Source organism: Marmota monax, unplaced genomic scaffold (assembly GCF_021218885.2).
Source record: "Marmota monax isolate L192 unplaced genomic scaffold, Marmota_monax_Labrador192_F-V1.1 WCK01_AAM20220418_F8-fsc00012, whole genome shotgun sequence".
NCBI classification, from domain to species: Eukaryota; Metazoa; Chordata; class Mammalia; order Rodentia; family Sciuridae; genus Marmota; species Marmota monax.
The window spans coordinates 35,730,995-35,743,479 of record NW_026695227.1 but is presented as its reverse complement, the minus strand read 5'-3'; the positions used below and the strand labels follow the sequence as shown (position 1 = coordinate 35,743,479).

The 12,485-nt window shown below is 32.7% G+C and overlaps 1 pseudogene; it reads right to left on the bottom strand.

Moving 5' to 3' along the window:
- Window positions 1-3,638: 3,638 nt before the first annotated feature.
- On the bottom strand, window positions 3,639-4,928 carry LOC124087311 (olfactory receptor 6C6-like; annotated as a pseudogene).
- Between the last annotated feature and the right edge of the window lie 7,557 nt (window positions 4,929-12,485).

Sequence of the window (12,485 nt, the reverse complement as noted above, 5' to 3'; positions counted from 1 at the left end):
AAATTCCCATTTAGTATTCAAATTTGTAAATTTTTTATTTATTATTAAATATGATTCACAATATTAGCAGTGAAATGATTCTGAGAATCTTCTCAGACTGCTAAATTTTGAGTACTAGCCACCAACTCCTAGAGTTCTATTTAAAATTTCTTCTGAAAGGTTCATCTTTGGGTATTTTGATCCCCCCCCAAAAAAAATTATTGTGAGATCATTTAAAAATAGCATTGAGTTGGTCCATTTTGTTCACTTATAAGTGTAAACTATTTAAATTATTGTCACTACAGAAAATATTACAGATGTCTATCTAGAGTTTTTGAAACCATAGAGCAAAGACAAGAAGCATGGAGGAAGTGGGTCCCATGTTTCCTGTGTCCTGACCAGGCAAGATTAGTGATGGCCTGATCTTTCTCTCCCTCATGGCTGCACACATCAAAGGGTTATTAAAAGCAAAAATATATTCAGTGTAGACATAGCATGACCCATCTATAGACAGAGAATAGCCTCTGTGTTCCCTGGGAGTCCTGTTCATGTACTCCTGTAGTTCCTGGTTTTGTCAGGCCTGCAACATACCACCATGAGAACAACCATGGTGGTATGTTGATAGGTCCCTTCAATTTGCACGGGGATATTTCCTAGTTGGTTTATGCTTTTTAAGGCCTGAATTCCATGTGGGAATGGGGGCAGTCCTTGTTCTGCCCTTGTGGTTTGTGATCCTACCTTGTGATCCGGGCTGAGGTATCCTGTTCTCTAGAAAAAAACTGACTGCACATACTGTCTGCCTGAGAAAGCTGATTTTTATCTCCCTCTGTGACTTTGTCCCTATGACCTCCCATTATTCCTGCTTATCCCTATCTATCCTACCCATCACTAACAATGCCCTACCAGACTACAGAAGATCTTTAACTTTCTAGTACTTGAAACATAAATTCCTTAGGGTTAGTGGACTGTGGCTTGTGTGGGTAAGAAGTAAGCAGAAGAAAATTTATTAAAAAACAAAAAACACTCCTGACACTCTAAATACTTAGAATTCTCTCTCATATGTTTTAATATTCAGATATATATTTTGTACTATGACATTTTATTTTATAGACCTCACTTTACTATCAATGAAATTATCAACATTCAATTTCCAGGAGCTTGTTTATTTTGTATAGTATGATAGAAGTTCTTAGATAGCTGTTTAGTGAGGTAATGAATGAAAGAATGAGCATAGTTTTCTTCCCAGGGTTTGTGATCTGATGACTGAGAAGTATATTTCCTAAAATAGCCTGGTGTAGAGATATTGTTATACATGGGACACATGTAGATCTTAAAGCCTAGACCTGTTTTAGCTTGGCAAAATCAACTTGCTTTAACAGTAAATATGTATCCTTCTGTTTGTTGCTCTTTTTCCTGACTCTTCCCTGTATCAGAAATCATCTACTATGCTTTGAAATAGTTGAAAACCATGCTCACCAACCAGGACATCAAAGGCATCTAAAATAACATGAGTAGATTTCATGGAACTAAGCATTCAAAATGGCCAGAAACTTCAAGCAATACTATATAATGGGGTTAAATTCAAGGAGAATTTGAAAAAATACATTTCATCTCTTGCAACCTATCCACAACAATGATATTACTCTGAGTAGAGCCAGCAATAAAAGTAGTGATTTGTGATACCATGATTTGATTTTCATAGAATCTCCATTGAATTATATGTAGCTGAGTCAACATCACACATGATCTGTATCTGTTTGTTCTGTAAGAACAGAGGACCAACTGAGAGGCCATTTCCCAGAGTTTCCTTTTCAATGTGGTAAATTAAAACCAGGAGAGGACTTTGTACAAAACATGGAAGTGGGCAGAGAAGCAAAGATTGTTGTTCCCCAGAGGTGCTGTAGTCAGGCTGCTGAGCTAATGTGACATCCAGAGTATCTTCTCACTAAATGTTTGAGAATTACCTACTTTGATGCTAAGGTTTTGGTAGACACTCTCTCAGTAATTACTGAAACTCAATGCCATTTCCCATTTACACTTCCTGCACCTTCTCTGCAGGCTCCAACCTGAAATCTTCAGTACTAATTTTCTCAGCATTTTGTCATCAACAGTCACATTTTGGCTTTTGGCTCACTCGGGTCTTCAAAAGCAAGTTGAGTCTTTGAGTCTATTGAATTACAGAAACAAGATATCAAGTTTATTTTCAACTTATGGGGGCCCAGAAAGAGAGCAACAAAACATGGAATGTGTTCCTCTACAGATGTCCTTCTTCTTTTCCTGGAGGGTTAATTTCTTAAGCTTCCCTGCCTAGATGATGGGAATTGAGGAGTGGAATCAGCAAGACATAAGGAGATAGGCCATTCTTATTAATTCCACTATGACAAATTTTATTTCAAAAAGACATATGGAAGGATAAAAACTTTCAGATTGGCATTTCAATTTACTCACTTTTTACACTATTCAAAGAAATGATGCACTTTTGTGGAGATATCCCTCAGACAATAAAATACCAAAGTATTGGAATAAGGGGAAAAACTGGCTATTTCCAAAGAGGAGACATGCTGCTAAATCACATCAGCATAAGGAAAAAGTTATGGATGCATGCAATAGCATAGGTGAATTTTTTATGCTGAACAAAAGAAGTCAGACATGAAATTCAAACAGTGTGGTGTCACTTATGTGAAATTTCAGAATAGGCACTAATCTACACTGACTAAAGATCAGCAGTGCATCCTTTAATTCAATGGCTTATGGAGGTGTTTTTATATACATGCTTTAAATATATAAATATTTCCTCCAACCAATATATAAATGAACTGTAGGTTGAATTTCTATCATGAATTAGTGTCACCTGTAGTGTTGAGAAACTACTAAGAACCAAAGCCTGGAGTTAACTTATTTTTACCACAAATGACAACTATTTATATTTACATATGACTTATTCTTAATTATTACAATTCCATAGAGAAACATTTCAATAGAATATCCTTTCCTTTTATATGTTATAGCTCTCTCCCAACACCCTTGAATTGTTATTTCCCTTATTCATCTTTCAAAGTTCATCATCAGTGCTGATTCTTCTTGGAAGTTTACTTTGAACTTTGAAGTTGCTTACATATTCTACTTTTTTCCTATCACAACATCAATTACATTACATAATAAATTGTCATGTTGTGTGTTTTTCACAATTTTACAAATGCAAAATGCTTAAGAGCAGATGCAATGCTTAGCAATTAACACATATATCACAATATCAAACTAAGTATATGTAGAAAGGTTCACTTGCAAAAAGCATTCAGTAGGGCTGGGGTTGTGGCTCAGTGGCAGAATGCTTGCCTCACACATGTGAGAAACTGGGTTCGATCCTCAGAACCACATAAAAATAAATAAACAAAATAAAGATATATAAAAAGCATTCAGTATATAAAACTACCCTTTAGAAGAATAACATTTCCAGGTAAAGATAGAATTTATGTTCTGGATTGAAGAAGACAATCTATTCCTAGAGATTAGGAAGATCCACTTACCAAGAACAGCAGAGAGACTTGCAGATAGACTTAGAGAATCTAGTAAGATCTAAATAGTCAAGGGAAGATATGGCATAGATTTAAACTAATATAAGAGATTAAAAAATTTCTCATTCATGTTCCAACAGCATGTTATTTATGTCTAAACACTGTCTTTTGTTGAAAAGAACAAAACCTTTGGAGCATATGCTTAAGAGCTTCTTTCACCTGCTGGTTCCTCAGGGTGTAAATGAAAGGGTTGAGTAAAGGAGAAACAGAGGTATTGAGCACAGCTACATCTTTAATTAAAGTCACCCTTTCTTTTGCTGATGGCTTCATATACATGAATATACAACTTCCATAAGTAATAGAGACAACTACCATGTGTGAGGAGCAGGTGGAAAAAGCCTTCCTTCGTTGTTGACCAGAGGGAAATTTGAGAATGCTTATGATGATGAATGTGTAGGAGAGGATCACTAATAACAATGTGATGACAAGTGTCAACACAGCGAAGACAAAAGCCATCAATTCTATGAAACGTGTATCTGTGCAAGAGATCTGCAGGACAGAAGATTCACACAGGAAGTTATCGATCACTTTGGAAGCACAGAAATCCAGCTTGAGTAGCATGAGCAAAGGGGGGAAGATGTTTAAGAATCCAGCTGACCAGGAGCTGAGCACCAGTAGGTAGCACACTCTGCTGTTCATAATGACTGGGTAATGCAGAGGTTTGCAGATGGCGACATAGCGGTCATAGGACATGGCAGCCAAGAGGTAAAACTCTGTAACCCCTAACTGTTAGAGTCTGTAAACAAGTCAAAATAACACCTGACATTTTGCCAGGGGAATGTTAGAGTTCCTAAACAAGTCTGGATGGTGCCTGGAAAAATGCCAGAGGGAGTGGTTTGAGAAGTAACAAAAGCCAGCCATTAAGTGTGGAGATTCCTGATTGGTTGACTGATGTATCTAGTTTATGCTAATTAGATAAGCTGTGTGGAATGTATAAATACTGCTCCTGTCCTACAATAAACGGCTCCTACTCCTGCTGTATCAATGTACACAAGTTATTCGTCACCTCCCCCCCCCCCCCGTTATTTTGCTACAGCCTGCCGGACTGCGGCACCTAACAGGAAAAAAAAAAGAATAACTGAGTTGCACAACCATTGTAGGAAATTGTTTTGTCTCCAGTGAGAATGCTTATCAGGAACCATGGAATGCAGACTGTTGTAAACAAAACTTCTAAGAAGGAAAAATTTCGAAGGAAGAAATACATTGGAATCTTGAGACCTGAATCCAGCAGTGTGAGGATGATGATGATTAAGTTCCCCATCAGGCTCAAGATATAATTGAAAAATAGAAACAGGAAAATCATAATCTGTAGCAGAGGTCATCTGTGAGTCCAAGCAAAATGAACTCTATCTCCAATGATTGATTCTTCATTTCTCTTTTGTCCTATCAAATTTACAGAAAATAAAAACTAATATCATGAGTAAGAAGTTATTTCTTTCTTTTCAGCTATATAAAAGTTCCATTTTCAGAAACTTACCAATTCACAAGTATTTCTCAAGTCAGCTTAAAGTTTATCACAATGAACATATCCTTCACATCATTTGTCATCTTTATAAGAACACTGAGAAATCCTTCTCTTGTCTGCAGCTGAGTAGGTCCTCCTTGCCAGTTTATAGGACACTTAGTCATTTGAAATGCAGCTCTTCAATTTTATTAGTGTTAATCTATGACCAATCTTTCAAATGCTTTACCACATAGGCTATTTAAATATTTGATATTTTTCTGGACCCAGATTGAACTCTGGGGCACTGAGCCACATCCACAGCCCCTTTTTGTATTTTATTTAGTGTCAGGGTCTCACTGAGTTGCTTAGGGACTCACTAAGTTACTGAGGCTGGCTTTCAACTTGAATCCTCCTGCCACAACTTCCTGAGCCCTGGAATTACAGGCATGTGCCACCATGCCTGGCTTGATTTTTTTTTTAAATTTTTTAAATTTCTGAATTTAGGTAATATTTCAAATAATTTGTAATTCAAATGACACATGGTTATAGAAAATAGTTTTTTTTTTCATGTAGCCATAATAACTAAAAATTTAGGGATACATAAAAGAGTATAGGATATTTCTAAGGACGAAATTGTATATGAGGATCTAGTGAGTATTCAGCAGGGTGAACATGGAGGTATCAGATCAAAACAGTGCTTATGCAAATAATTGAGAAGCATGAAAATAAATAACACAACTTTCACATGTGTGTCATCACTTGAACCCACTATGGCAAACACTGACACTACTGTATGGTTTTCCTTTACCATTTTCTGTCTTTTATCAGATCTGGATGGTGGGGTTAGAGAGGAAGATCTATGGAATAACAGTGATAACTAGTGCTTAAGTTACATTACCAAAATTATATTTTAGGTAGAATCATTCAATGTTCATTCTTGATTTACAGGTAGTATGCAGGTAAGAAAAATAGATTGTGTTTCCAGAATATCTTGACAGGGAATTAAAACTTTACATATTCTAGCAAGATTATAATTCTATAAATATAGTGAGTATTGATTATTTATATGAATATTTAGAAGACACCTAAAGCTTGGAGAATGCACCTTTTTGCATAATATATAAGAGTTGAGATGGCATATCAGTTCTTGATGAAGATGTTGTAAAGTAGAATGACATATAATGATATTCAAATGTCAGGAAAATAAGCTACTAAATCTATAACCATAATATTGTGCCTATTGAGAACTCTATATGCAACAATTACTATTCTTGGTGCTCTGCATGTGTTATGTGGGACAAAATGAAATTAAACATTTAAAAAATATGTGCTCAGGCTTGCATTCAGAGCAAGATGTCAGGTTAATAGAGGTTATTTTCAGAAGCCCTGGCTTTACAGTTGCACAGTTTTCTAAAAGCTTTATTTAATTTTTTATAAGTTTTAACTAGAAGCTTAATTGTGGAACTATGCTTCTAAAAAGAATTAGTAATACCCCTAAAAACTTTTTTTCTTAGGTGTTTTTACAATCATAACAAAATATTTAAACCTATTATAAATGGATGCTATGTAAAATCTTGTGTCTTTTGTGCTTTGGGGGTCTTGTCCAAAAATCCTTGCCTATTTTGATGACTTAAAAATTCCCCCTCTATCTTCTTCCAGTAGCTTCATAATTTCACTTTTCACATTTAAGTATTTCCTTCTTTTTGAGCTAGTTTTTGGAACTAGTGAGAGATGGGATCTAGCTTCATTTCTCAGCATTTGTATATTAATTTTACCAGCACTCTTTATTGGAAAGACTATCTTTTCTCCTATGCATGTTCTTAGCATCTTTGTCATAAAAAAGTGGCTATGGAGGTGTGGGTTTTTGTCTAGGATTTCTATTCTGTTCCATTAAACTATATGTCTGTTTTTATCTCAATACCAGGCTTTTTATTTTTTTAATTTTTTTACATTTATTTGTTCTAATTAGTTATACATGACACCATACTGCTCTTCGAATCATTGTATACAAATGGAACACAATTTTTCACTTCTCTGGTTTTATACAATGTAGGGTCACACAATTCCTGCAATCATACATGTACCTAAGGTAGTGATGCCATCTTATTCCACCATCTTTCCTATTCCCATGCTCACACCCCTCCTTTCCCTCTTCTTTGGCCAATCCAAAGTTCCTCCACTCACCCCATACCCCCCATACTAATTATGTATTAGCATCCACTTATCTGAGAAAACATTCAGCCTTTCATACCATGCTTTTTTGATTATTTTAGCTTTATAGTATATTTTGAAGGCAGGTAATGTAATTCCTCCTGCTATATTCTTTTTACTCTAGAGTGTTTGGGTTATTTAGGGTCTTTTGTGGTTGAATATGGGTTTTAGGATTTTTTTCCTAGTTCTGTGAAGCATGTCACTGGTACTTTGATAGAGATTATATTGAGCCTGTAGATCACATTGGGAAGTATGGACATCTTAACTTTTGATTCTTCCAATTCAAAAACATGGAATGTCTTATTTTTTTCTGTCTTTCATCTTTAATTTCTTTCTTTAATGTTTGTTTTATTGTGATATTATTCCTATGTATTTCATATTTTTCTAACTATTGTAAGTGAGATTTTTCTCTTTATATTTATGTAATTCACCAATGACTTACAGAAATGCAAATGATATTACATATTTAGGTTATATCCTGCAATTTTGCTGAATTCATTTATTACTTCTAATTGTTTTTTGGTGAAATTTTTATGAAGATCATGTCATCTGCAAACAGACAATTTTAATTTTTCCTTTTTAATTTGGATGCACTTTACTTCTTTCATTGCAGAATGCTCGGACTAGAACTTCTGGTATTATGTTGATAACATTGGTGAAGTAGACATCTTCATTTTGTTCCAGATCTTAGAAAGTTTTCAACTTTTTCCTATTCAATATGATGATAGCTCTTGACTTTTATACACAACCTTTATTATGTTGGGTTATTTTCCTTCAAACCCTAATTTGTTCATTGTTTTCATCATAAGGGGATAATAAATTTTATCAAATATCTCTTCTGTATGTATTGAAGTGATCATTTTTTTGTCCTTCATTCTGATGACATAGTGTATCACATTTATCAATTCACATGTAGAACAATCCTTGCTTCTTTAGGAGGAATAGCATTTGATCATGATGAATAATTTTGGAGTGTAGCATTGGATTCAGAATTTTTGTATTTTGTCAAGAATTTTGAATCTGTATTTATCAAGAACGTTAGCATATATCTTTCTGTGCTTGCTCACTCTCTCTCTCTCTATGACTCTGTGTGTGTGTGTGTGTGTTCTTGTCTAACTTTGATATTAGACTAATAGTGACCTCAGAATCATTTTGTGAGAATATCATTTTCTTTATTTTTGGAATAATTTAAGAATAATTAGTATTAGTTTTTCTTTAAATGTTTGGTGGAATTCAACAGTGAAACCATCCTGTCCTTGGCTTTTCTTTAATGAGAGATTTTTGCAAAGCTCACATGTGAGGTGGAATTAATATCCAGACTATATAAGGAACTCAAGGAACTCATTAGCCAAAGAAAAAAAATAAAGATATAAACAAGCAAACAAAAAAATCTGATTTAAATATGGGCAATGAAGCTAACAAGATATTTATCACAATAAAAGACCAACACAAATATGAGAAAATCCACAGTGTGACTAGTTATCAGGGAATTGCAAATAAAAAACACAGTATCACCTCACTCCAATGAAAGTGACTATCATCATAAAGACAAAAGACACCAAGTGGTAGTGCAGATATGGAGAAAACATTACACTTGCACATGTTGGTGGGAATGTGAATTAAAACCAACATGGAAAACAGTATGAAGGTTCCTCAAAAATTAGAAATAGAATTGTCAAACTCTCCAGTAATCCCACTATGATCACATATTCAGAGGAAATGAAATCAGTATATCAAAGGAACATCTGTACTCCTATGTTTATTGCAGACTATTCAAATTAGCCAAGAGATGAAAACAATCTAAGTGTTCATTAACTGATGGATGATAAAGAAACACGCCTGTAATCCAATGGCTCAGGAGTTTGAGTCAGGAAGATCCAGAGTCCAAAGCAGCCTCAGAAACTTAGATAGTTAATAAGCAACTCAGTGAGACCTTGTCTCTATATAAAATACAAAAAAGAAAAAGGCCTTGGGACCTGGCTCAGTGATTAAGTGCCCTTGAGTTCTATCCCTGGGTACAAAAAAAGGAAGGAAAGAGGGAGGGGGGAAGGGGGGATGAGGTACAGTGTCACACCAGAATACTACACAACCTCATGGGGAAAAAATGAAATTTTGTCATTTGAAAAAGCATGGATGGAATTGAAGATTATTATGTTAAGTGGAAAAAGCTAGGCAAGTACTATATGATATCAATCTGAAAACGTTTGTTTCATGAAAACTAAGAGTAGAATGATAGTTAACAGAACAAGGCACAAGAAGGAAGAAGGAGAGATGGGGACTGTTTAATCATTGGGAATTAAGATACATTTAGATAAGAGTAAGAAGTTATTTGCTGTTGCACAGTATGGTGAATACAGAAGACAAAAACGCACTGTATATTTCAAAAAACTGAAAGAAAGGATATTGAATGTTTTCATCATGAAGAAATGAAAAATATTTGAGGAGATATACGTTTACCCTTACTTAAATAATTCAAAATGTACACACCAAAACTTCACATCATATTCCATAAATATAATCTTAATGTTATACGTATCAGTTAAATATTCAAAAATAAATTCACCCACATTTTCTTTTAATACTGTTTATTTTCAATTTTTATATTTAGATCAATAAATCATTTGCACTCAATTTTTAGGTATGATTTAAGAAATGACCTATCTTTTTATCTTTCCAATTATGTAAAAATTTGCCCAGTAATTCACATTTAAAAGTTCATATATTTCACATATAATATAGTCTATATCAATCTTTTCATTCTATTCCACTTTATGTAATTATTAATACTTCTACAACTTGATATTTTCATTAACTATTTAATGCCTGATTATTGGAGTTTCTTGTAGGTTTTATTTTCTTAACAAATTCTTTAGGCCATAGTTGCTTTATTATTTCTTAAAAAAATGTGTTCTACCTATATTCATAAGAAAAATCTTGTTGGTATTTTTATTGAACTTTTATTAAACTTTTAGTAAAATAAGTGAGAACTTTCATAATTTTATAAAGAATAATCCTATTGAATCACAAAGATTTGTTGTTTTATCCCTACCTTCAGAGAATGTGTATGATTTTTTACTTTATCAAACGAGTTATTTTCTTCAAAGTACAAAATCACAAATCCTAGCCCAGTCAAATAAAAAATAAAAGGAGAGAAAATTAAAATTAATGAAATCAGAAATGAAAGAGAAAATATTATGACAGATGCTTCAAAAATAATAGAATCACAATAGACTATTATGAAAAAAATTCATGCCAAAAAATTGAATAACCTAGAGGAAATGGACACATTCCTAGTAATATATACTCTACCAAGACTGAATAAAGAATACCTGAATAGACTAATTACAAATAAAACTGAAGTAGTGATCAAAATTTACCCCAAAAAAGAAAGGCCCAAGATAAGACGGTTTTGAAGATAAATTCTACCAAAACTCAAGGAAGAATCAATACCAATTCTTTAACTCTTTTAAAAAAATAGAATACTTGCAAGTTCATGTTCTCTGAGATATCTATCACTCTAATACAAAAGCCAGAATATTTCAAGTATTTGACCACAATAGAAATACCAATTCAGCTTTGAATAAATAATATTGTGAATGGAATGTAAAATTACCTCAATAAGTAAGTTAGTAAACAGAGAATTTGTTACTAAAAATTTCAAGTAATGGCCAACTTTAGAAAATGAATATAAATTTGTATGAATATCTGAATATAGGAATTATGACATGTTTTGGGAAAGAGAACAGTAAGGGTAAGTAATATAAAATTTAGAAAATTATCTTTTGGATTACCCAAAAAAAAATTTCAAAATTTTGTGTAGAGTTTATTTTATGTGTAAATAATAATGAGTTTTTAAAGGGTCTAATCATAGACTAATGCCAACATAATGTTAAATAACATTTATTAACAGTAAAATTATTGAAGAAATATTTCCATTAAAAAGTACAAATAAAATTATTTATTTAATGGATAAGGGAATTTGTATTACTATTTAACTGATCCAACTTTTAAGATATTTGTTTTGAGATAATAATGAACATTCTGACACATTTATTTTTTTAGTTATGATATCATATATATGTATGTAAATTTTCTTATAAAATTTTATCTATATTTTCTTTTTTATTCATATATATATATATATATATATATATATATATATATATATAATCTGTTCTAGTTATACATGAATACATTTTGACACATTATACTTAAATGGAGTATAACTTCTTGTTTTTCTGGTTGTACGTGATATAGAATCACACTGGTCAGTGGTCATATATGCAATAGGGTAATAATGTCTGGTTCATTCTACTGTCTTTTCTACCCCGCTACTCCTTCCCCTCCCTTCACTCCTCTATGCCTAATCCGAAGTACCTCTTTTTTACCGTTTTCTTTTGAATAACAAATAAAGGTCTTTCACTTTAAATATTTTCTTTCAATTCAGAAAGGTTAGTTTGATGAGTGAATAAAACATGGCTGTATGCATAATCAAAATGGAAGTGTATAACTCTTAGAATCTATTTTGAAAGATGTTAATTCAAATAGTTAATTTTATGGGTAAATCAACTGGTAAATTAGAATGACTTTTGAGGGACAGGTGCCACTGAGATACTAAAAAATTATATATTAAACAAACTATGAATGAAGTAGCACAGAGGACTTAGTGATAACTCTACCTTGAAATGAAAAAACAGGTACTTAAGAAAAGTGATGTTTGAACTGGCTACTTAGAGGGCTCAGAAATGTTATTATATGAAGTATTTCAAAATAAATGACAGCTAGCCAAGCAGTTTAAATAGCACGATATTGCTTTAAGCAAATTGGTCCTCACTGATACATATCAGAATCAAAATTAGTGAATCTATTGGTAATACCTTAGGTTTTACTTTTATTACATTGCCACAAAATATTTACACATACGGGTGTATATATATGTACATATATGTGTGTGCGCACATATATAATTTGTGTGCTGTTAATATTTGTAAGCATTAAATAATTCTCAAAGATCATTAGGTGTAAATTGGCAGGTTAGAAAAAAAAACATGTATACATAAATAAAAAGGAAGACTATAAACAATTTATAATCAATTGTTTAAATATTTTTTGTCCTGAAATCATGTTTATAATCTATATATTTTCTACAATTCAACTCGTTCTACAAATCTACAGAAACTTCTATAATTGTCTAATTATATATTATGTTTATTTTTCTCCCTGGTTATATTTTATACCATCCCTTTGGGTGCTATTTTCAAATATATTTTGTTCCA